Genomic DNA, 27,641 nt, shown 5'->3' with positions numbered 1-27,641 from the left:
TGGGAGTGTTTCCTTGTCTTTTATCATGTCCATTGCCTGTCTCTGCCTCTTTTCTATTTTTGCTATTTTTTTTTTAAGAATGGGTGACCAGAATTGGACACGGCTTTCAAGTTTAGGGCATACTGACATTTCGTATACTGGCATTATAGTTTATTTACTAATAGTTTCTATCCTGTTCAATATGCATCCTAACATTTTCTTTGTTTTTTGACCACCTCTACACAATGAGCTGGTGTTCTTTTGAGTTGTTCACAGTGACATCTAGGTCTTTGTCCTGAGCTGTTAAAATAATTTAGAACATCAATATACTAAGTCTCCAAGGTACTCACTAAAATGTTCACTAACCTATAATTATCAACAGTGAATTTCACCTTTCATCAAGCAACTCATTCATCTTGGTTTTTTTGGGTCCCCCTGGAATCACTCACAGTCTCTTCTAGTTTTTACTATGCTACATAATATTACATCATTTGCAAACTTTGCCATCACACTGTTAATCCTCTTTTCCGGATCATTAATGGAAATATTAAACAACTGCCAGGCTTAGTATGAATGTTGAAACACCACATTGTTCAGACTTCTACTCCAACCTTTTCACAAGCCTTTTTTCTCCATCTTCATTTACACTGAAGTAGTTATGCTCTTCTTTTAAACTTGCTCTTTTCATTCCCTAGAAACCAATTCCTACAGTCCCCTAATCCATCCTCAACCTAGAATCCTTCTTCTGCCCCACCACTTTCATCCAAGAATCCAAAACATCTCTGGGCTCATTTATTCTACAATGAAATAAAAGAACAATCTTTTTTACAGATCTGATCAAAAGACTCTCTGCTATTGTTGCTTGTCACTATCATCTCTTGGCCCTTTCCTCTATATTACTACCATACTCTAGTTCTACTTTTCCTGTGTTATTTATCATGTCCTATCACAACCTGCCCTAAGCCACCCCTCCATCAGTTAATTACTGGCCATTTCTGATGTGTTTCTTCAGTCAGAGCAGGGGGAAGGGTTCTTTTCTGGCCAGTTCCTCCAGCATGAATCCTGTGTTTGTGAATTCTCAAGGCCTTTGAGATATGCCTTAGGAGACTGATTTTCAGAGGTGCTGAACAGACACAGCTCTAAGTCAGTGGGAACAGTGGTTTCTGAGCACCTCTAGAACACAGGCCTGTCATCTCCATGTCCACCACAATATATCTTTTACATGATCAGTTATTGAAATATTCTGGTGGTGGGGAGGAAACATGTAGAAACACCATCCTTGAACCGTACACTAAACTGAGCAAAAGAGTAATTTGAGTAGTCGTGTTGGAAAGACAAACTGCTACTTCTTCTCCCAGATGAGGAGGTCTTTTAATGTTAATGAAGCCACATTGATATTATTTGACTGAATGAGATCTGCAATTTTATATAAATACACTTTTCTAACTAAGCTAATATTTAGATATTTAAATAGTTGCACAGACTCATGTTCTACCACATTATAACATTAAGCCCTGTTGTACTTGTTAATTAAATCCTTGAAAATGTTAACACCAGACAGTCAGCAAATGATGAACACAGCTAATTAAAAATCTTGGCATAATTCCTTTCATATGCCTTTTTCCACATAAAAATGTGTTTTTAAAATGGTAAGAATGTAACATCCAAGAGAAAGGGCAATGTCAATGACAAAACTATGCAGAACACCAGAGCCCTTCACACACCGTGTAGTAATCAAATCCTCCTTGCCTCACTGAAGATTTTTGGTAGGAACCCAGTGAAAAATGAAGTAGAGTCAGAGCTTTAAAAAAATCACGTTTTCACTCAAATTCATAGAGTTAAAAGTTTGTATGCAAAATTCCATTTTCTTTTTATGTACACTTCTTTATTTCATTTGCCACTGTTGTGAGATCTTCCCTTTCATAACTGACAAAAAGTACATCTGTGTTTCAAGTACTTTATCAAAAATAGTTTTATTTTATTTTATTTCATGTGATATAAGCTATCCTGCCCAATGCTCTTACGTTGCCTCATATTAAAGAAGTTCTGCATTAAAATCACAAACTAGTTTGATTCCCCATAGTTTAAATTCCAGGGTATTACTAATGAAGAGGTCTCTTGGTTTTTGGGCTCTTATTTTTACTGTTTCTCTCCCTCTCTGTGTAAAACTTGCAAGCTGCTAATTGTGTTAGTACATCCTAAGACAGAGTCTGTTCTCAAAGCGATACTTTGTAACAACAGAAACAGCACACTGAGCCTCCCCGCCCTTTTGTTGTATTTATCTCACTTTGTTAACAATTGTGATTGAAATAGAGATAGAGGATGTATGTGGATGGATGCTTGGTGTGGATAATAACTGAATGATCAGGGAGGTGCCAGCCTAAGAATCCAGTGTCAATCGGCCAAAGAAGGCGTCAAGTGGAAACAACCAGAGGACCCCCCAGAGGGCAGACTGGAATCCACCCAACAGCCTCAAGGATGGGAGAACCAAAGAACAAGATAACATCTGGCAGCACGAAGCCATCAGGAATGTGCCATCTGCATGATGAAGCAATTCCCATAGACTGGCATAGGAAGAAATTCCTATAAAAATGGACTCTAGAAACTGAGAACTTTTGGGTCTGATTCTGCAAATCAACTTCTAGGAGCATCAGATGAGCATCTGACAAAGGCCCTGTTCCCTCCTCGTGTCGAGGCCACCTGGCCAGTGGCTTGGCACAAGCAACTCTAAGGCTGGTAACTATGATAACAATCTTGCAGAACTTGTGTGTGTGTGTGTATGAATGAATGTGTGAATAAATATGAAATTGGATGGAATGTTATAGCTATAATTAACTGCTTACTATGATTCTTTCTGTATTCACAATAAATGTGGCATTTTGCCTTGTTCACTTTAATAAGATCCTGCTGGTTTTTATTTTATTGGTATAACAATGCAATGGAGAACAATGTCACCATGTTATTGTCTCTGACCACTTATGTGTTAGGGCTATGGCACAGTTAAACAGGCTGAGCATGAGAAATGGCTTTTGTTTAAACAGTAGCACCTTTAGGAATCAGAAAACATATGAAGATAAATAGGGCGCTATTGGAAAGATACATTTTATTTGTATAAATAAAATCAAATCAATTAAGAACTTCCCATATGTGAAATAATGGTGGGTCTGAAAGATATATTTTTAAAGCTTCATTAGTCAAAATACTTACATGCATAAAACCTTGTGCTAACAAATGGATTTAATGTAGTAACAATATCTAGATAGATGTATATTGACTTCTAAAATGTAAAGTGTCCCTTGATATGGGAGGAGGGGAGCACCCTGTAATATAGGTGCTCCCCTCCTCCCATTTATGTCAATGGCAAAACTCCACTGGCTTCAGTTGTGTATGATCAGTCCTATGAAACACATCTATTTAAGGTATTTGTTAGAAGCCAGAGACTGTACTATGCAGACATTAAAGAGCAGAGGATCTTGGCTAACTGATGCTTAATTGCATCAGCCCTTCAAGGAGGTAAAAGATGTGGTGGCGAAGATCTGGGAAATAGGTAAATTGCAAAAATTGTTGAGGCTGAAAATCAGCAGGAACAAGGTCATAAATCTCCAAGCTCCTGCATTTCTGGAGACTGGCTCTTCAACTCTCTGGGCCTGTACTACTTCTGCTATGTCTTTCACCAGCATCCATTTGCTGGGCACACCTACCCACTTTGTTCTATAAAAGCAGCAGAGGGAGAGTTGCTGTTATTCTGATTAAATCTGCGTTATGGTGACACAGTAAAGGCATGGTAGTGCAAGAAATTTACATACTGCAGAAAATAATAGCTAAGGCTGTTGACTCCAAACACACAAGTTCCTACCATTTAATGTAAGGAAAGGCTATGTTATACTAAAGTAAATGGCTTCTGCACATATATCCTGAGGGGCTACACCCTCAAACACCATAAAATAGCATGACTCCAAAGCAAGAGCAGGAGGCTTCCCCCCTCCATCCACCCAACAAGCTGAGGACCTGAAGGCTAAGCTATTATTATAATCATCACTTTGAAGGAGGTGCAGCACACTTCTCCCAGCCCCCTCCTTCCCACACAACCCTGTGCCTGGACAGCTTTACAACCCAGTGTAGGGCTGCCCATCAGCTTGAACGTCCTCACCATCTTGCAGGTCCTTAGAAGAGAAGAGAAAGGAGGGATAGGAACTATGCTAACTAGTGGGATTCTAGTCAGCCCTGGTGCTGGGCTGGGCTGGAAGTGGGAGTGAAAATCATTGAGTCCACCCAATATGTTTCATACCTGGCCCTAAATTATTAAAATACATACACAATGGCTACAATGGGATGCCCTTGCTCATAGTTAATGGAAATTTACTGTGGTGTCTTTTGCTCTTTACCAGCAATAGTAGGTCAGAGAAACCATATGGACATTGTGGGGTCCAAATAACTATGTTTACTAAATAAATAAATTAGGGTTGCCTAGCAATTAAAAAAATAATTGTGATTAATCATGTGATTAATTGCACTATTAAAATATTTGTAGATGTTTTCTACATTTTAAATATATTGATTTCAATTCCAACACAGAATACAAAGTGTACAGTGCTCACTTGTAATTTTGATTACAAGTATTTGCACTAAAAAAAAAAAGAAATAGTATTTTTCAATTCCCCCACTACAAGTACTGTAGTGCAATCTCTTTATCATGAAAGTTGAAATGTACATTTCACAAATGTACATTTTACAAATGTAGAAGTACGTACAAAAAACCTGCATTCAAAAATAAAACAATATAAAATTTTAGAGCCTGCAAATTCACTCAGTCTACCTCTTGTTCGGGCAATCGCTCTGACAAACAAGTTTGTTTACATTTGCAGGAGATAATGCTACCCGCTTCTTGTTTACAATGTCACCTGAAAGTGAGAACAGTCGTCTCAAGATATTTATGTGCCAGATGTGCTAAAGATTCATATGTCCCTTCATGCTTCAACCACCATTCCAGAGGACATGCATCCATGCTGATGATGGGGTTCTGCTCGATAACAATCCTGTGGCAGTTCAATGATGAGACAGAACACAGCTTTATGCAAGCAAGCAGGCTGGTCAGCTGAGATGGGCTATTCTGCCCCCCGCCTTCCACCTTCTCCTTTTATTATATTTCTCCCCCCTAAGCATTACGCACTGCTACCGCAAAAAGATACACAAAGGAATGTATGACATTGATTAATATACTTATTTACCATCCTTTATCTACTACAATCCTGGTTCTCAGGCCTTGAGCCCAGGCTAAGAAAGCTTCCCACAGTCGCTGTCCCAACAATCAAGTTCTCATGGTTCATATCTAGCCCTTGTCCTTGGATAGAGCAATGTGTGCATTGCTTCTACAAAACAGTCAGGGTGTGCCCTGCCTGCTTCCAGGTGGAATAGCTAAACATGAACCCTTCACAATCCAAAGCAGTGCAGAGCTGATGCATGTGCATTTTCATTATCTGAGTCAGATGCCACCAGCAGAAGGTTGATTTTCTTTTTTCAGTGGTTTGGGTTCTGTAGTTTCCAAATCAGAGTGTTGCTCTTTTAAAACTTCTGAAAGCATGTTCCACACCTCGTCCCTCTCAGATTTTGGAAGGCACTTCAGATTCTTAAATCTTGGGTCAAGTACTGTAGCTATCTTTAGACATCTCACATTGGTACCTTCATTGTGTTTTGTCAAATCTGCAGTGAAAGTGTTCTTAAAATGAACATGTGCTGGGTCATCATCTGAGACTGCTGTAACATGAAATATAAGGCAGAACGGGGACATACAATTCTCCCCCAAGGAGTTTAGTCACAAATTTTAATTATTGCATTATTTTTTTAATGAGCATCATCAGCATGGAAGCATGTCCTCTGGAATGGTGGCCAAGGCATGAAGGGATATATGAATCTTTAACACATCTAGCACGTATATATCTTGAGATGCCTGTTCCCACTTTCAGGTAACATTGTAAACAAGAAGCAGGAAGCATTATCTCCTGTAAATGTAAACAAATTTGTTTCTCTTAGTGATTGGCTGAACAGGAAGTAGGACTGAATGGACTTGCAGGCTCTGAAGTTTTACATTGCTTTGTTTTTGAGTACAGTTATGTAGCAAAGAAAAATCTACATTTGGAAATTGCACTTTCATGACAAAGATTGCACTACAGTACTTGTATGAGGTGAACTGAAAAATAATATTTCTTTTGTTTATCTTTTTACAGTGCAAATATTTGTAATAAAAATAATATACACTTTGATTTCAATTACAACATAGAATACAATATATGTTGAAAAACATCCAAAATATTTAATAAATGTCAATTGGTATTCTATTGTTTAACAGTGCAATTAAAACTGTGATTAATTGCAATTGATTTTTTAAATTTCAATTAATTTTTTGAGTTAATTGTGATTAATTGTCAGCTCTAATATATATGACAATCCAAACTCTAGTGACATATACACACTGCTGCTCTGGCTTCTGAAACATAAATCATAATAAGCATCCATGACTAAAGGGCTCACAAAACATTTAAAGGGATACTACCCAAATCCTGTACATTACATAATCCTCTCCTTTTAAAATAAAATCACATAAAAATTACAAACACATTACTATAATTAAATATACAAGATGCTATGAAATAAGTATGAGAGGTGAATAACGTCTTGTGGGCATCACAACAGCATCTGTAACAGTGTCTCTATTTTCTTATGTAGCTGTCTCCATTCATACACCAATTTCTAGTACCCAATTTAGGGTCAAATCAGCTACAGTCAATAACCATTCTTGAGTTGTCTCCATTTTGCACACTAACCAGTCCCTTAATGCATCATTTAAACTCATTCCAAATTGAAAATGTTCTGTAATTTCCTTAACTGAGCTACATATTCAAAAATCATGCTCTACAATCACCAGTAGTTTTGGGGATAGGTGATTTTGTACCTGTTCCAGTATCTCAGCAATGTTTTGTCTGCTGGTTTAACAGGACACATTAAGCTATGCTGCAAGGGATAAGTTTTAGCCACCTTTTTATCTTCAGTTGTACCACGAGAGACTATATACTGTTCCAGTCTCTCAGTGTAAGTCGGCCAGTCCTCTACTGAGCTATCAGAGAGACAGCCAGGCATTTTAAACCCCCTTTTCTTTACAAAATGAGCAGTTTTCTCACAGCCTTAGTAGCTGAAAACTGCAGTGTCCTTTAGCTGCATTTTCAAAAGGGCTCTACAGTCACTCTCTATTACACAGTATTTCTAGGTTAGGATCCAAGTTTGTCACCAATCATTGTGTAATTTGCCCTTTATGCATTAATAATAGTATAAAAAAACCTTGTGGACACGGTGGGGTCCAAATAACCATGTTTACTAAATATATTCAACATAAAAGACCTAGTTACATATACACACGGCTGCTCTGGCAGGATTTTGAAACAGAGCACACAGAGAGTGCCAGGTTGAGGCTTTCAAACAATTTTAAGGGATACTACAAAATTCCTGTGCACTATACTTATGCTACAAATGATAACAATGAAGACAAAGGGGCTACTTTTAGACTAAGGGTATCAATTCTGCCCCTTAAAGAGAAGGGAATTTATTTTGTAAAAGTACATGCTGCTACATATTTTTATTGTATTATTGTATATTATTTGAGAAATAGTACATGAATATGAACTTAAGGAGGCAAACAAAATATTGTTTTAATGTAGATCTTTCTCTGGTGTGTACATTCAATATAGGACAACATATAGGTAAAATTTTGAGATTTGCTGTTAAATTTAATCGTCCTTTTTAGATGCTAGGGATGATTTTTTCTTTATTTACAAAGAATGTCTCGGTGATGAATTTACATCCCAGGTTGATTCAGTTCAAGTCTGACTCTGTCTTGTTGGGACTTATATGTCTATTTGAGGTAAAAAAAGAAATTAGCATTCACTTTCTTTGAAATCTTTTTTCTCAGATGGTAATCATCAAATGGAGGATATTTGCAGGGCCACCGTCCAACAGTTTCAGTCCAAAAATATCATTAGACACATACACCAGGGCTGACTCTTCACAGTGGGGAAAACATCACCAACACATATGTATTGCAAGTTTTTAATTATAATTCAATAATCGCCAAACCAAGCTACTTTCAGCTGCATTATAATGTGATTAAAGGCTTGCATGAAGAAATGACAGGGTCTGCCTTGCTAGTTTTACTTTCATATCCTTTCTTAAAGGATTAACATTGGTTTTATTTGTTTGTTTCTTTTTAAATGTTTCAGGGTACAAATACCATTTTGCTTCCTATCACTGCTGCTGCACGGACAAATGTAATCTTTTTCACACAATAATTTTGTGATTATAGTCTGTTCCACATACTGTCTCAATTATGACTATTAATAGTATATATTAATTTTTGCTATTTACTACACTTCTGTTTTGCCCACTGATCCAGAAAATATGATTGAATGAGTCTGATGTATTCCATTGCTCTTACTTTCTTACCCCATCCCCAGTTTGATTCCATTATCAGTCACCAAATAGATACATTTCACATATATTGCACAACACATTGTTGCAGAGTAGCATTGGTTGCCCTTAATGCAGTCCAGGAACCATTTTAGAATGGAGTCCTTAAAAAGAAGTGAATGTTCTGCAGCAAATGCCCATTTACAGGGTCTGAGAAAGGAATCCACCCATATATTTTGTGTCAATATTTTTCAAATCAAGCTCAGTGAATTTGCATATTGAAAACCTATAGAGCTTGGCAATTGTTTCCAGTCTTGGAAATCATCCAGTCACTAATCAATTGTCTTTAAGTTTAAGGCTGAGGTTCTCAAATTTGCTTAAGGGATTTAGGTTGAATTTTAATGAGAACTGTGTATTCTGATCACCCAAGTGGATTTATAAACCTTAGCTTTACAGCATAGGGACAAATCTTGCTCCCATTTGAAACTATTGCAAACTCTCGTTCATTTTTGATGGGAACTGGATCAAGCCCTCAGATTTATCTTTGTTCAAAAAAGTTATTTTATTATACTTTGATAGAAGGAATGTCTTTATGGGTCCAGCCCCGAAGACTTTACTCAATAGCATTAGGATTTTAAGATAGGAACCTATGGTAGAAGAACAGAATTTGCCCTTTTTTATTTATTGCAGAAGTTCTTAATCTAAATTTCTCCAAAGTTCAAGGTTATTTCGTTTAGTTCAATTTCTAAGTGGCCGATCTCACACTTCAAAACCATTTTCATATTATATTATTATTTTGTTTTAAAAATCTGTGCGCACACATTTTTCTTTTAAAATAAGAGTTTCAATGCACTCATGAAGAATAGTAATGTACACGTTTAATAATTCTAAGTACTTTCTGAGAATCTTCACAGGAAGCAGCCTGACTTAATGGTATTTTCACTTAAAACTGGGATTTGTGATGTAACATTAGTCCGGAAGTACCGCATGAAGCAAAGTTTCTGAACAGGACTAGCTTTCAACACGTGATAACAGAGACCAAAATTATCCTTCCCCTGGCATCTGCAAGAGACAGCACTTAAAAAGTAAACTCTCTCCACAGGCTATTGAAATTAAGCACAGTGATCTCATACAAAGCACAGTGCAGCTGGTACCACGGGATGAAGACAGTCAAATCCTTTCTAATAGAAAAATGAAGTCAGACCAAGCTTGAATCCTTTCTTTCACAAAATGTAATTCTATAAACTACAAAGCTCCATTATAGACAATGTTTATAATTAGCAACTATTTTCCCTTAATTTTAAATAAAGCATGTTAGCTGTTGATGTCATGCCAACATATTTTCTACAGATGTTGCGAACAATGAATAATCAGAAATCCAGTTCTGTTGTTTCTGTTATAATTATTTCAAATTGTTAGAACCCATAATAAAAATCAGTGTAATGAAGAAACACCATTACATGTTGATAAACATCATGCTCTTTTAATTTCAGGCAAAACTACTGAATATTAACCAGCGAGGAAAATATTTCCCACCCTCCCCCAACTGCTGTACAGGATTCTATTTGTGTTTTTCTGTATATTCAAGTTCAGTTCTTTTTGTGGTTTTCATAACCCTCCTGTTCTGTTCTATGGAAGTCTGCAGATGTATATAGACAGTGTCCAAAGAGCACTTGTTCTTTATGTTTATAAAATGTCAGTCATAATTAGAGTTGAAACAAATGGTGCTACAATAATTTGAATAGGGATGACTTCATGTATTCATCAGAATAAAGTGAAACTACCATTGTTCATTACATAAAATAGGTTTATATAGCACTCCCTGCAAACGTAGGGCTTGATTTTGCATTGTAATCTACTAGGGCAGACCATACATGTGAACTTAGCACAGGTCTACACTACTGAATCCAATGCAGGATCAGGACAAACTGATTCAAACAAGGAGGAAGAAAGTATACTGGAGCTGGAAAGGTCTGTTGTGAGATCATTCATATACTTCCCCATTGTTAAAGGAACTGCTGCCTTTTGATAGTCCAGGATTGAAACAGTCGATTGAGTTGGAGTCTGGCTGTCAACTAATGTATATCAGAAAAAAATAGATTTTAACAGGAGAGATGGCATAAGAATATCTGTATGATTTGCTTCGGCTTGAGGATATTGTTGGAAGTGTGGCCATATTATAGTAACATTTTTTGCTCTGCCTTTCAGGGATTGTGAATGACAAAACAGGACCCATTTCCATTTGTCACCTGGCAGCCACCTGGAAAAACTGAAAGGCTGGGGACACAGGGTTGATGTGACTGCTTAAACAGTCTCCTTCTTCTAACAAGCTTCAAGGGTGGCAAAAGCTGGCTTTTAAGATTTTAGCTGCTGTGAATGATCATAATATCTTTCTTAATATCTTTCTTCTGGCCAATATATTGCCACTATAAAGGAAGATGGGTGGTGGAGCCTTCTAAGAGGCCATAGCCTATTTAAATGGTAAACATTGTCCTTGTTTCTTTTGGAGTACTGAATCTCAAATAGCTCAAGGCTTCAATCTCTGACAGGAATCTCTGACAGTAGGTATTTGTATCAGACTCTCCCCCATAGAAAAACAAATCCTTCTATTTTTTTTATTGCTATTTTGCTTTTCAACTTGACACTCCCCTCTTTCTCTCTCTCTATTAGATCTTACTGAGCAACTAAAAATGCATAAAAGTGAAATGCAAAGCAAACACACAACAATCAGTGCCACTCCAACCCCATGCTGGTGTTTCCACTTTGTCAAAAACTGCCAGAAGTAAAGAGAAATATTTAAATGGTGTCAGTTGACAGGTATCCAGCGGTGCCACCAGGAACAACTAGAAAAATCTATATCAGCACTGTCAAGCTTTTTATTATAATTATTTAAAACCTGAACAACATCTGCTGTAGAAGCATTATTTGAGCAAAAACATAGATTCCTTGTGGAATTTGATTGCAAAATGATCTTCTCAATGTTTATTCTTTTTTTAAATGGATTTATAAAGTAAATGGATTTATTATAGATTAGAATTTCTCAGATTTACATAAGAGAGTCCTCCAGTGCCCCTCTTGGATAACTCACTTGACATGTATGCCCTGATCCTGCAATTAGCTCAAATGGGCAGGCTCTTGCATCCCCATGGATCTCCATTGACATAAATCCACCAGGGCACAAGGGCCTCTCTGCATGGATCTAACTGTAGGTTGAAAAACCCATCGTTCTCAGCTTGTAAGAGCTCTGACCTCTTATGTCTGTCCAATGATGTATGCAAAAATAACTTCTTTTCTCTCCTTTATTCTTCCAAAACTCACTGTTTTGACCCCAGATTCAGGAAGACATCATGTTGTTCTTCTCTTGTTGTGAGCTTCCCAAACTTTAGGAAAATGAGACCAGTCGTATCAATCCCTGAAATCCTACCTCCACATCTTTTCATTGTGGGAAAGAGTGGTACAAATCTTCATATTATGCTTCCTCTCCTTTCTTATACTCTTTGCTGAGCAATGAACTACTTCACAGGTCAGCATTGTTAACAATCATACTTGATATCTTAATTAGTATTCTTTGAAATAAATGGGCTAGATAGCACTTCAGAGTTACAGGCTCCTTGCACACTCAGACAGATATCACTACATCAGCACATCGGCCTCCAGGACATATATGTTCATAGGCTTTAAGAGATAGAGGACTAAAATGTGTATTGGACTGCTGAGGTATCTTCTTTCTTTAATATTCATGGTTTTACGTTAATCTTAGCTATATGATTGGCATGGGCTGCTGGAATGGGGTTTGAATCATTTATTTTTGTATGGATTTGTCAGTTTTAATGTCATGTCAAAGATACCTAACACCTTATTTATTAATGAATAAGTTAATTATTCATTGGAAGCAGGAATAAAGAAAATAAAATAATAATTCACCCTCTACTAGGGCAAATTATGTCCTCTGATGCTTTGTCTAGTCTGATAGATGAGTATGGCATTTGAAACTCTAGGCTTTCTAAGCAAGCATCATATGGTTTGTTATAGTTTATATTTGTGCCAAACAGCTTGTTGAAGCTGGAGTGAAGCATATTTATGCTAATACAAGAGGGAAAAAATCCCATTCATCATTTGCATTTGAGTCAGAGTCTCTAAACATGTCCATAATATATTATTCCAGCATAGAAGACAATCCAAGATCAACCTCCAAAGCCAGGATTCTTTTTCGTTTTGTTTTGTTTCACCCTTCAAGGCACTATTGCCAAAGTGCATCTGACAGTAATTAGTAATTATCTGTACCACTATGTTTTTTCCCCTGTTGTAGGTTGAAATTAATTTTGCTCTTGTTGGCATGCGAAGGTTAAAGCTGCAGCAAACCATTCACCCCAGTAGCAGGTTCATGTGACCAGCCCCTGGAAAACGAAATATCGAGCTTTCAAGTCTTTCTGCTGTTTGTTTTCTTATGAATAGTATGGCTGAAGGATATGTTACAAATTGAGACTAGAAGACACCAGGAGAAATAAATTTTTACAAGTGCCAGAAGTGTTGCAAAAATAAAATTCTTCTGAGTATTAAATATGAAATTAATCAATATGGGAATGTAAGGCAGCTAAACAAAAAAGGTTTGTTTTTTATCCCAAAAAATATAAGGGGGAGGGGATGATGGTGAATTCATTCTCAGTCTATATTTTTAAATGCACCAACAGATAGTTCTAACCTCAAGCCCAATTCTGCTATTAACAATGCATAACAACCTATATCGTGCAAGTGTAAATTGCAAGATTGAGGCCTAAAAGAACAATTATTTACCTTAAACATATTTGATTCTGATATATTTTGTGGTACCAATTCACTTCATTAAAGCAAGGCCAATTTACACCAGCTGAGGTTCTGACTCATATTTATTATATGTATACTTTCTCCAAGAAATAATAAAAACAGTAGTCACTAGTTATCTTGCCGCTGTTGTCACATCACTTGCTTATTCCCATAATATGCACAGAAATACCTAATGTGCATACATTAATTCAATACAATGGTGAAAAATATAGGAAAAATAACATTATTTTTTAAATTCTCTAGGTTTTTAAGGTGGTTCCTGTGTAACCCTATTATTTGTTTTATGCCTTCTAAATTCTGTATGACTTTTCCATAAGGGATGAGACCGAGAAACCTTAGAATATTATTGTGCCTTTAATGGCCTTCTCTATTGCCTTTAATTATGTGTGCCAGATTAGCTATGGTAACTTCCCTGGAGCTAAAGGAATTTAGGAAGATTCAGTGTGTTCTGTATGATAATAATGGCAGTCAATTGACCTGTAAAATATCAGGGTAAACTGGAGAGCATAAGTAGGTGAAATAGTGGGAGCTTTTTACTTTCACATCTCTAGTTGACATTTTGCTTTCTTAGATTTACTTTCATTATTGCAAAACTTTAAGATGACATGGAAATATTTTAATATTTGCTGGAGAGACGTAATCAAAGTATTGAGGCCTCTTTGTGTAGCCTGTAGCAGTAATTACTATAAAGCAGCTGAAATGAAGTGTGTAATCAAGCTAAGGGTGTATTGAAAAACTCATACAAAATAAAACTATGCTTTTTCATCTATAATCATGTCCTAATAGACCTGGCAAGGATTCTAAAAGTCTGACTACCAGAGATTTCATTTGGATAACAGCTCAAATGGATAGTTGCAGGGGGAGCATTGGCACAGACTCAATTAGAAAAATGAGGGTAGGAGCTTAGAGTGGTGGCAGCCAATAGGATGAATAAAGACAGCCAATTTCTGAAAGAAGAAAAAAATGATCCAGCAAGCAGTGAGAGGGGATACAAGTGAAAACCCACTGGAACTCTCATATAAATTGTAAAGAGCCTTAGCATCCAGGTTCCATTAGGGTAAGCATCCAAAGGTTCAAATGCTTATCCAAACTATCTAAGACCCTTGGGTCTGCATAACTAGCTAAGAATCTCACAATAACTGGTTTTCTTGAGAGCTTCCTGGCATCTCCACTTCCTCTCCTAACTAGAAAACCTGTGAAATCACCCTCCATCGTGTTATCTCTGGATTCTTTCTTTTGGCCAAAGCCAGAAACAAGAAGTGAAAATATATTTATCAGAACTTCAGAAATGTATCAAAAAATTACTGGCCATCTCTAGCCAAAATTCTAGTGATGGATTCAAGAAATGAAACAATATACACACATTACATCTTTGTGATGTATCTGAAAACAACAGAATGAGCTGGTCTTCAGTAGAAAATTTTGTTGTGAATGTGATTGTGACGTGGTTGAATTAAGTGATGTAATGCTGACCATGACTAACCAACCAATGCAAACCAGGAGAAGCTATGTTCTGCATTAGACATCATAGTCAGCATTTTTTGCCCCTACTTTTGTACAAGAACTCCAAGATATGTCCTACCATCTGCTCATGCTGCCAAAACACTTGTGTGAGCCCTAACCACAGTGATCTCTACGTCTATGCCTCCACTCCATACACCTCAAGCAAATTTCAAATGCTGCTGGTAAGATTACCGTCCATCTCATTGATCATGCTATGTTACCCCCTCTAAGTCTTTGATCCCCAAGTATCAAACACAAACTTCTTGTCCTAATCTTCAAAATTCAGTTCCACCCTCTTATCATGAGGTTGAGTCCATCATTCCCCCACAAATGATTCCAGTCTCAATTATCTGCTTCTCTGTTTCTCCCAGGATCACTTTTCTGATTTCTCTCATGCATATATAAGGGAACTATTGGTTCCTTACTACAATTTGTGAATGATTTTGCTTGGCCCTTTTTCCATACCAGGAGAAAGTAGAATAGCCAAACAGGACAGGATCCTGAAACTTGGCCAATCAGAGAGCTCCAGACCGGAGCCAATGGGAAATAGGACACCAAGTCAGTCTGATTCATCAGGCAGCTGGGCTAATCAGGTCCTCTGTGTGTGCTAGGGGAAGGAGAGACAGGGAGAGGAGCACCACAGCAGGCTGAGGGGGCTCTGCCTGGAAGCCAGGAAGAGCTGCCTAAAACCACAATGAAAAGTATCAGAGAGCCAGCGAGCAGCACAAAGATGGGTCAGTATGGAAAGCTGAAAACACAACATGAAAATGTGAAGAAACCAGCTGGAAAGGGCCCTGAGGAAGGAAGTGAACAACAGCAGTAGTGAAAGCAAGGACCTTGAGCTAGTGGCCTGGGCATCACAGACAAGCAGTAAGCAGAATGAAAAACAGTTACAGAGAAACCTCCCAAGGAGAGTAAGTGGAGCAGCAGGGAGGGGGACAAACTGTGGAATGTAGTAAATCCCCTCACTATACTCTTCTGAGACCAGTTGTGCAGAGGAACCATAACTAGCACCAGTCTGGGGGAGTTCCAAGCAGCTCCTGAGTTCAGGAAGAAGGTGGCAAGTCTTTTGGGGTAACTTCAGCCCACTCTAAGGAGATTTTTCTCGTCCATTCCTAAGGCATAGACTTGTGTGAGCTGTGCATAGCCCTGGACAAAGGTGGCCCCATCCTCACAGGAGAAAGAGTGAGTGGGGATCAGAGGAGGACTTCTTTTTCTCTCCTTTTTAGTTGACTGTTGACTATGGGGGTCTGTGAGTGTACCCCTCCCCCCAGATGAGTTCTCAGCTGGTGCATTCACCCATTTGGGAACTGGATCTTCTTCATTCACTAAAGTCTACTGTGGAACAACATCTAGTGATCTTTTGAATGAGGGTCTATGTTGTAGGGGAAGATTTGGGGCTTGCACAAAAAGTGTGTATGTGTGTGGGGGGGTTGGGGGGGTTCGAGACATTGTGGCGATGATTTCAGTGGAATTCCAAGTGAAGCCATAACCTGGTGAGTTCAGAATTATCCTCATCACACATCCCTTCTGGAACTGTCAGACCAAAGAGCCAAGTGTCACCACCCCACAGGAGAGACTGTTCCTGTTTAAAGTGGGGTGGTTTTTTGTATGTACACATACAGACTAAATAGTTTAGTATGTTTTCTCATCTGGGTGGAAGTATAGCAGGGATACTGCTTTTAGTATATTTAAAACCTTTCAACTGCTTGGTATATTTTCAAACCTATCAAACTATCTCTTGTTTTTAGACTGTTCCTGAGAAATATAAATCTGTTTTATTTAATTTGGTGTTTTGTGTGTGTGCCTTTTTAAACATTTTAATTCAAAATAAAGCTACTACCTCAGCTAGGGGTTTCTAACTTATTGGTAATCTAGTAAATGGGTGGATCTGATGTGGTAAGCGGAGCAGTGGAGGAGGGGGTACTGTGACAAGAGGGTGAGACTATTTGAAAGCTTTCTCACCATAGTCTCGTAGTGTTCAATCTCAGTCCCCAGGTCTCATGGCAGCTGTGACATCCCTCAAGAGGGAGGGTAATTGGGTTTTAGCCTTAAACCCAATTTCAGAGTCTTCTGGGGACTGAGTAGTCAAGACCCTGCTGGTGTAGCCAGGCTTGGTAGATCAGAGGAAGGAAGTATCCTGGAAGTAACTGTCCCACCCCTTCCCGCAGGTGGGGAACCACATCCAGCCTGTTCCTCTGGGTAACACTGTGGGTGGTAAGAGATGGGTTGTTGATTGTCCCACTGCGATAACAGAGGGTGCAGTAGGGTCCCATTTTACATTATCCTAGCCCCATGACATTTTGGTGCCACAAACAGGATAGGATTAGATTCTCTTTTACTTTGTAGAGAAGTGTAAGTCTTGGATAGTTGTTCAGACACAGTGAGGAGCAGTGGCACATAACTGAGATCATGGAAGAGATAAGTGAGCAGTTAAAAGAGCTCCAAAAGAAGCTGAGTGAGCAGGAATCCAGAATCCAGAGCAACCAGGTTCTTGCAACAGGCCCGAGAGGTGCAGAGAGATGCTATGCCCCTTGTCAGACTGGTTATTGAGAAGCAGTTAGCACAGCCAGCTGCATTGTATATACCCTGCAATCACCCAATCCCTGTTTTCTCTGGATATCCCACCAAACCTGGAGAGAGTGGGAGAGTAAGTAGATGCCACTAAAGCTGCCCTGAGGATCTTGCAAGTTCCAGCAGAGGATCAGGTCAAGTTAGTCAAACAGTATATAGTGGGGTTAAACACACAGTACTGTCAAGTTCTCCAGCTTTACCAAGGAGAAGGAATCCCAAAATATTTCAGGAGTTGACAGAGGCCTATAGGGACAAGTTACCCCTGGATACCAGGCTGAAGGAGTTAGTGAAAACAAGGTCCTAAAGAGTTTATTAGGGCCTTTGCCCATGATTTGAGAGAGGATGAGTGTGGTGCAACAACGAGAGCCAAGTAGGGTTTCACAGCCAGAAGTCATACTAAAGGAGCAACTTGCCCTGGACTTCCATTATGGTCTCTTGAGAAAGGAGGTAAAATGGAAGAACAAAGAAAATCTGGACTTAACATATGTGGAACTGATGCAAGCCACTATCAAATGGGTGGCGGAGGAAGAGACCTTGGCCAGTGTAGGTGCACCTCACTCTAGCAACTGAAATTGTGCTAGACCCTTGGTTCACTCCACCACATCTGAACATGGCCAGAAGGGTCTGAGTCTGGAGAGTCTGAGTGAGGCTATCCAACTCCTTGTCATATGACAGGAGGAGTTATTCCAGCTTGTAACAGCACAGAGCAGTGAGGCCAAGAGAGAGAACTCCTGTATCAAAAGGCCAAAGTGAACAGCATGAATGAATAGGAAAAGTAATATGTTCTTTCTTTGAGAAGCCAGGACATATAGCCCTGGAGTGTCCACTTCAGGGTCCTCAAAGGAAGTCTCCAACCAAGATTCCTCCATCTAAAACAACCTGACCTACCATGGGAGGTCAGGTGGCTGCTGTAGGACAAGAAAGATAACTGGAAAATGACCCTGACAGCGAATTCAAGGAGAAGGCATTTGAAGCTGTCTACTCATAGAACTAGAGAGAATTGGAATGTCTACCCTTTGTTTATTGGACACTGGGCTTTAGACGTTACCATCATAAGCTCATTTCAACCGGCACTTTTGGGATCATATGCACCAGATGAAGGATGTGGGTTTTGTAAGGATGATAGCAGCTAATAGACTAAGACTCCTGGTGCTCAGATGCCTGAACATGCCAACAACACTATTAGGACAGCCTTTTCCAAACAAAAATATTTTTGGCATCAAGGATACCAAAAGCCCTGAGGAGAGGCTGATCCCAGGCATTATAGAAATGAACATCGTCAAAGAGCTAACTGGACTAATGCCTCTCTTTAGATGGTTTGCCTCCACTCAGGGCGGAAAGGCAGTGATGTCCCAGGTTCAGGCCAGGCTCAAACATCAAGTACAATTGTGAAATAAGGAGGGGTGAATGGGATTTCTGTGAGTGGCTAGCAAGAAGCCTGTTGTCATTCCCCCACTGAGCGAGAGACTGTTGGATGGACAGTGTTGTCAAAACTGGAACAGGGCTCTGTTCTAGAGGAAGGATCCTGTGCAACACATTTGCTCAACTGGCTTTATGTGGCCAATGCTTTAGTCCAAAGTATGGGTGGACAGATTCTACTAAGTGCGTTAAATACTAGCAAATGGACAATCCTACTTCATCCAAGAGTTTGCATTGCCAAAGTCTACTTGCCAACTACAGTGGCCACAGTGGTAGTGTTCAGTGAATCCAGGAACGTATTACATATCCACAAGATGAAGGATACTATTTTTCCAGGCTGAACCAGTGGTAATCAGCAGTGGGAGATTCCTCTACAGATGGAACAGTACCTGTCTAAAGGTCAGGTACATTTACTCGTGAAGTTACTGGGGAAAAAAAAGGATGTCCTCTCCAAAGAAGACACAATGTTGGGCATACCACCATGTTGTTGCACCAAATCCCCATGTGGGAAGAGGAACCAATTAAACAGAGACATAGGAGGGTGTCCGCAGCAGTCTTCCAGTAATTTATAAATTCAGATTATCTACTATACCAAAGGTTTGTTGTCTTCATGAATGACATCCTCCTGAGGCACTTGGTTACTGCCAGTCTGGGAGCAACTGAACAGAGATGAGTAGCCCAACTAGCAGATTCCCAGTTTGATGTATGTTATAACCCTGGCTGGTCCAACGAGGAGGCTGGCCTAGAGGAGAGGTCCCAGACACTGAAAATGACAAGGACTTCCTTGCGATAGTGGTGGAGGATGTGAAGATGAGTTTTTGGCCAGTAATCTTTAATGGGGAAGATGGCTTTGAAGAGTTATTGGAGCAAATCCTAACACAGAAGTGCTGTAAAATCGCACAGAACCTATTCGACGATGATCCATCCCTGCCCATGCTCCAGACTCTGCCATATGGACAAAAGCTGAGACGGAAAGACCTTCTACTCTGAAGTCAGGTTACACAGTAGGGAATTTTCAGACACTCACAGATGAAAACCCTTGCTTTGGACCCATCCTGATTATGGTAGAGGGTAAACAGAAGCCTGACACTCTATAAGGACAAGAACAACAGATGATCTATCCCTGCCTTTGCTAAAAAATTGGGAAAGGCTGAAGCTTGAGAAAGGGGTTCTGGTCTGAGCCATTCTTGATCTGACAAGTGGTGAGGAGATATGTCAGCTAATCATCTCTGTCTTTCTGAGATGACCAATGTTTGAGACAAAACATGACCATAGTGGACATTTTGGTACCAGAGCTACAATGGAAGTCATCCGATGGAGATTGTGTTGGACTAACATGGAACAAGAGATCAAACAATGGACTAAGCAGAGTAAATGATATGCCTTGGCCAAACACCTGTCCTCCCACGACAGAAACTTGCTGGGATGTATAAACACAACTAGTCCACTGGAGGCAGTGGCTATGAACTACACATTATGAGAGAAAACTTCAGATGGATTTAATACTGTACTTGTACTGGCAAATTTGTCCATTCACATTACCATTGCAGTAACCACCCAGGATCAAACTGCACATATGATGCCAGAGCCCTGATACAGCATTGGCTTGTATATTATGGATGTCCAGCATGTCTGCATTCCTATCAAGGTTGGAATTACAAATCCAGGGTGATAGCAGAACTGTGCAAAATGTATCACATTGTTAAGAGTGGGACAACCCCTTACCATCCACAAGGAAACAGGGGTTGTGAAAAGTTGAACCATACCATGCTCCAGACTCTGCTATATGGACAAAAGCAGAGATGGAAAGACCATCTACTCTGAATTGGTTCTGACTTACAACAGCCATCTCCACTCATTAACAGGTTACACGTCATTCTATCTGCTATTTTGGAGAGGTCCACGATTGCCGAGGGATACGTTAGGGTAATCAGCTTGACCTGAGGTTGAAGTTCAGACATTGTGTGAATGAAATCTTATGTTTACTTGTGACCTTGCTTGAGAAGCATCAGAAAAAAGCAGCTCAGCCTTGGAAGAGAGTCTATGATTGTAAGTCTCACAGGACCATCATCAGAGTTGGTGACTGAGTGCTAGTTGGGGATCACAAGTTAAGGGGTCAGAACAATATAAGAAATAGATGGGAAGCAGTGACCTAGTAGTAGTCAAACACACCAGTTCATGTATCCTGTATGGCCAGAGAAAGGTGGTGTAGAGAGGATGTTACACAAAGATCAGCTCAAGTTATGCCCTTTTCCTCCTGAACCAGTAGAAAGAGGGCCCCAGCCAACTCCAGAACACCCAGGAACATACATGATAGTGGCAGAAAGAGTGAGGCATGGGTCCCTTATATGTACAACACTGAACCAGTTGCAAATTTTGAGTGTGTTAGGCAGTCCTGAATAGATGTCCCAGTAGATGAAGCAGCAACTAACAAGGATGAGGGAGAGCTAGACAGGGGTTCAGAGGCAGTCTTAGATTAAGGGCTCTGACAGGAGACAGATGGACATGCTCCACTAGGGGTGTCCTACCAACCAGGTGTCACAATAATTATGTGGTAGACTGGAAGTGTTTTTGAGTACAGGAAGGCTGGTAGTGTGCAAATATAATGGCAAAAGCTAACTTCAGTTGTATAGTGCATATTTTATAATACCCCTGCCCATAACCCTGTTACACACCAGAAAAGATCGCACTCAAAATCCATAAAGTCATAACTTTATCCTCCTTCAAGTCATTCCTTAAAACTTACTCCTGCCATAATACATACAGGAAACTGCAACTTAATAATGGCTAAGCAGGTAATGAGTTGTGTTCACTACTTCTGAATGACTAATAATTGCACAGATCTTACTATTTTTGTTACCTTTTCTCACACCACCCATTCTATCCTGCTTGTTTTCTCATCCATCCATTACGTCTTAAGTTTTAAACTGCAAGTTCTATGGATCAGGGACTGTCATTTACTATACGTTTGTACAGCACCTAGTACAATGGGACCCTTAACTTGTTTTGGCTTTAGGTGCTACCACAACACACATTATTTTTACTACTACTAGTACTACAATAGTGTCTAGGACCTCAATAATATCAGGCCCTCACTGTATGAGGCACTTTATGAACACAGAATAAAAAAGTCCCTAGCCTTAAAGAATAATTTCAGCCAACTTGTTCCACCATTGTACCACAACATAATTTTCTAGTGAAGACAAACTCAGCATGAAATGAGATGATTTATCAACTTAGTCTGCATATTCAGTGACTGTTTGAAGTGCCTTCTTTTATTTGTTCTGTATAGGTTGAGCATGAGATTTAAATGGACCTGATGACACAGTCTATCCATGAACACCTCATTGAGATGAATGCGGCAGAGAGGTAATTAGGTCAGACCTCTTAAAGCTATTATTTAGGTTCTCTCTTTCCAGGTGACTCAGCATAGCATTGCTTTGGCAGTCAGTTAATATTTGGAAGATTTTTTGCAACTATAAGTTTAGAAACATCAGTGTAGGTGCTGATTGTGGGTGATATCATAGCCTGTAGGCATGGCCCAGAGTTGTTAACCTTGTTCCCAAATTAAGTACATTTGCTTTTCACAAAACTTTTCTTTATACAAGAAATAAATTCCTGACTCACTACCTATTTGCATCATTTTTACAACATTCCAGTATCTCCAAACACTGGACACACTGGTCCCATGTCTATTATATTATCAGGATTAGTAGCCTCCTCTGCACTCCATTCTTTCTTCTCTCTGATCCCCTCCATCACAGAAAGGATGCATTCATATATTAGTGTTGTCCAGAGGATAACAATTCAATCTTACGAGAACTTCTCAGATTTTAAAATTTGTTTTTGTTCCACATTGGAATGAAAACAAAATCCTTTAGATGTTTTTTCTGAAAGAGAATTGTGTTGAAATTGATGTTTTCAGATAAAAAAACCTCAGGTTTTCAATTCTTTTCTCTCTTTTCCTTGGCTTACCTACACAGGACATTACTGCACAACAAGCAACAGTATGAATCTAAAAGGCACTAACTACTGTGCAGTAACATCCCATGTTAACATTGCTGCAGTGCTCCAGAAGTCCTGGAGTGCACTTTGGCTGACCACACCTTACAAGTAGTAGTAACCTAAGAGCACTCCAGGACCTTTACTATACTTAGTGGTGTCCACGTGGGACATTAATGCATTGCAGAGTAGTCTGCTGCAGATTCGTGACCTGGCTTGCCATGCAAAAACATCCTGTGTAGAGATGTTCTTCCCCCAACCCCCTCAGAAGTGCCCTGGATCTCAAAGTTCTTCTAGATAATATCATCATCAGAACTAAGATGTCTCCACAAAATATTTTGACTTTGGCTTTGACAAAACAGCATATTTTGAATAAATGAAATTTATGGTATAGTACATACTAGTATATACATACACTCTAGTATAGTATAGTTTATATAGTATATACATACACTAAATGTGTGTGCATACAGAAATATGTAGTTATGTTATGTAGGGATGTTACGCTATCCTGTTCAGTCTTTCACTTCCTCACAATAGAAAAAAAAAGCAAAATATGGTTGATATGCCACTGCTGCTTTTGTGTGAACAGATTCTTCATATTACTGGGCCAGATCCTAAGCTGAAGTAAACTGGCGTAGCTGTTCAATGCTATGTTAATTTACCCCAACTGAGGATCTGGCATTGCATGATTTGATGTAAAAAATATCCAATACCCTGAAATTTAAAGAAAAAGAAAAACTGGGGATTGCTGAATCATCTTGAAGACCCTAGATAAACTTTTAAAGTTAAAAACTAATCTCTAATTACCCAATTCTCTATTCACCTATTCATATCATTATCTACTTCTCCACCTTTCCAATAGGGGGTTGATTTTGCTCCCATTGATTTCCATGGTGCAGAAGCCTATATCTATATAGATAAAATTCTAACTAGAGTTTATAACACTGTATAGGGAACTGTTATTACTGATCTTCATTATGTCATCAGTCCACAACCTGGGTATGACTGAGAACATACCGATCTACCCAGTCATAACTGTCAGGAAGAGCCAAGGGATCATAAGTATGGGTTTAGTATTTAAAGCTTAGATTAGAAGAGAATATGTATACTGTTAGAAAAAGCTTGGATTAACTATTGAGGGGGAAAGTATTGGGGTAGCCGTGTTAGTCTGTATCCACAAAAAACAACAAGGAGTCCGGTGGCATTAAAGAGTAACAGATTGATTTGAGCATAAGCTTTTGTGGGTAAAAACCCCACTTCAGCTTATGCTCAAATAAATCTGTTAGTCTTTTAGGTGCCACCGACTCCTTGTTGTTTTTTGTGGATACAAACTAACACGGCTACCCCAATACTTTAAGCCACCGGACTCCTTGTTGTTATTGAGGGGAAGGGGATGGAATAGTGAGGTTAATAGATCAGAGGGCACATTTCTTACTTGGGATGTACTAAAAGTTCATTTCTTACATAAAAAAGGTGAGTTCAGGCTTCTCCCCAACATGTTCCAAGTGAATTCACTGATACAGAGAATCTTCCACCACTCTGACACTTCTTAAAATTAACAACAACATTTTACAATCGTTGTGTTCACACATACATCAAAAGACCAAACTTGTATTTTCTTGTGCTCATCTCATAGGGTTGCAGAGTATGCTTCCTGTCAGGCTTTGTTTCAAAGAGTGTTATGCAGCATTCATCACAATGCAATCACTGAATGAAAGCATAGATAGAATGCCACTTCACCTCAGCTGCTTGAAGTCTGTTTGTTCCTTTAAAGAGCCCTAGAAGTCTCTGCTCTCTTTTCAGCTGAAGAAATATTTTCTTCTGAAAATATTGATGCTGTTGCAAAAGAAGATTATGGTACCCAATGAAAGAAATGCTAGGGATTTGCTGAAAGCAAATGCTATAGTTTGATGTTAATAATAAAATAATAATAAATGTGTATTGTTTGTATAAGGCCCTGATCCTGTGAAGACTACTGCACAAGCAAACCCCTGCACCAGGTGGAAGTCTAAGAGTATGTCTACACAGCAAAAACAAAACAAAACAAAAAAGCCCTATGTCAGTGAGTCTCAGAACCTGGGCCAACAATAGCAGTGTAGATGTTTGGGCTCTGTTTGGAGCCTAGGCTCTGAGATATTCCCGACCTCTTGCTGAGTCTTAGATCCTGGAAATCAGCCCAAGCAAAAATGTCTACACTATTTTTAGCCTCATAGCACAAGTCCTGCGAACCCAAGTCAGTTGACCCAGGTTCTGAGACTCACTGCCAGGGTTGTTGTTTTTTTTTTTTTTTTGCCGCGTATACATAACAAAGAGGGGTCCACTTACAGAATTAAAGCCTAAAATCCTTGAAAATAATTGGTTGACTATCTCCTAGAAAATTCTGAATGTTCATATTGGAAGTAATCCTGGCCCCAGTGAAATCAAGGAGGATTTTCCCCATTTTCTTTAGTCACAATGAATTCTTAGATTGTGTACTTTAAACTCAACTGTCTTAGTCACCTTTTTAACTTGCAGTATATGAGTAGTCCCACATATTTCAAAATGGTACCATATGTATTATTTCAGGTAAAAATGTAAACATGTCTATGTGTGGGTGTATTATATGTAGAGCTAGAGATACCTAGATTTTTCCCATTTGAAAAATTGCAATAATGATACTGACCCTCCTTTGTAAAGTGCTTTGAGATCTACTCATGAAAAGTGCTCTGTAAGAGCTAAATGTTGTTAAGCTTGCTGATCACGTCTCATTATAAGACCTTGTAATGGGGTTGGAACCCACCTCTCGCGAGTGCCCACTTCTGATTGGGCGTGTCTGTGTTACTTAGATCTGGAGACCCCTTTTGGTGGTTTTCAGTGACTCAGCACTCCGGCCAAGTCACATTGTCTGCACATTAGCCAGCACAACCCCCTTCCAGGGTATACAGTCCACAGGGGCCTCTCTCAGTACCCCTCTGGTGGTCTCTCTCTCTAGCCATCCTTGAGCTTTAGTCTTTAAGTAGTCTATCCCTGGTATGAGCCATTATCCCCAGGGCTTCCTCCCTGGAGTCACTGTCTGTCTGTAGCCCTCTCCAGGCTCAGTCCTTACTCAGTCCCTAGCAGTCAACCAGGAGCCTCTCTCTCCCACAGTCTCTGCCAGAAGACTTAGCTGTCTGCAATCCTGCCGCTCTTCCAGGCAGTGAAGGCTGAAGTCCATTTTTCTCCCACTCCATGAAGCAACTAACTACTGCCCTGTTCTGCAGCTCCTTTTATATGGCCCTCCTGGGTCCTGATTGGCTGCTTCCCCTGTAGCCACTCTAGCCTACTTTGAGGACCTCTCCACTGCTCCTTTCCTGGGATGGGTGTGGCAGAACCTTGAGGCCTCCATTAGGGGGTCTTTGAGCTTAGTCCACCCCATCACAGATCTGTTTTTTAGTTGCTTTGTTGGACCATATTAAAGAAGTTCCGTATTAAAATCACAAATGAGTTTGATTCCCCATAGTTTAAATTCCGGGGTGTTACTAATTAAGATGTCTCTTGGTTTTTGGTACTGTTTCTCTCCCTCTCTGTGTGAAACTTGCAAGCTGCTAATTGTGTTAGTACATCCTAAGACAGTGTCTGTTCTCAAAGCGATACTTTGTAACAACAGAAACAGCACACAGAGACTCCCCACCCTTTTGTTCTATTTATCTTGCTTTGTTAACAATTGTGATTAAAATAGAGATAGAGGATGTATGTGGATGGATGCTTGGTGTGGATAATAACTGAATGATCAGGGAGGTGCCAGCCTAAGAATCCAGTGTCGATCGGCCAAAGAAGGCATCAAGTGGAAACAACCAGAGGACCCCTGGAGGGCAGAATGGAATCCACCCAACAGCCTCAAGGATGGGAGAACCGAAGAACAACATGGAGCTGTCAAGAATGTGCCATCTGCTGATTGATTCAGCAACAGCATGATGAAGCAATTCCCATAGACTGGCATAGGAAGAAATTCCTATAAAAATGGACTCTAGAAACTGAGAACTTCGGGGTCTGATTCTGCAAACCAACTTCCAGTGTTGGATCATATTAAAGAAGTTCTGTATTAAAATCACAAATGAGTTTGATTCCCCAGAGTTTAAATTCCAGGGTATTACTAATTAAGAGGTCTCTTGGTTTTTGGTACTGTTTCTCTCCCTCTATGTGTGAAACTTGCAAGCTGCTAATTGTGTTAGTACATTCTAAGACAGAGTCTATTCTCAAAGCAATTCACAAGAGAGAGAGACTCAAAGCAATACTCTAACAACAGAAACAGCACCCAGAGACTCCCCGCCCTTTTGTTGTATTAACAATTGTGATTAAAATAGAGATAGAGGATGTATGTGGATGGATGCTTGGTGTGGATAATAACTGAATGATCAGGGAGGTGCCAGCCTAAGAATCCAGTGTCCATCGGCTGAAGAAGGCGTCAATTGGAAATAACCAGAGGACCTCCCACCCCCGGAGGGCAGACTGGAATCCATCCAACAGCCTCAAGGATGGGAGAACCAAAGAACAAGATAACATCTTGGAGCCGTCAGGAATGTGCTATCTGCTGATTGATTCAGCAACAGCATGATGAAGCAATTCCCATAGACTGGCATAGGAAGAAATTCCTATAAAAATAGACTCTAAAAAGTGAGAACTTTGGGGTCTGATTCTGCAAACCAACTTCCAGGAGCATCAGATGAGCATCTGACAAGGCCCTGCTCCCTCCTCATGTCCAGGCCACCTGGCCAGTGGCTTGGCATGAGCAACTCTAAGGCTGGTAACTATGATAACAACCTTGCAGAACCTGTGTGTGTGTGTGTGTGTATGTTTGTATGAATGAATGTGAGAATAAATTTGAGATTGAATGGAATGTTATAACTATAACTAACTGCTAACTA

The sequence above is a fragment of the Lepidochelys kempii genome, chromosome 4, assembly GCF_965140285.1.
Source record: "Lepidochelys kempii isolate rLepKem1 chromosome 4, rLepKem1.hap1, whole genome shotgun sequence".
Lineage (NCBI taxonomy): Eukaryota > Metazoa > Chordata > Testudines > Cheloniidae > Lepidochelys > Lepidochelys kempii.
This window is presented reverse-complemented; position numbering follows the sequence as displayed.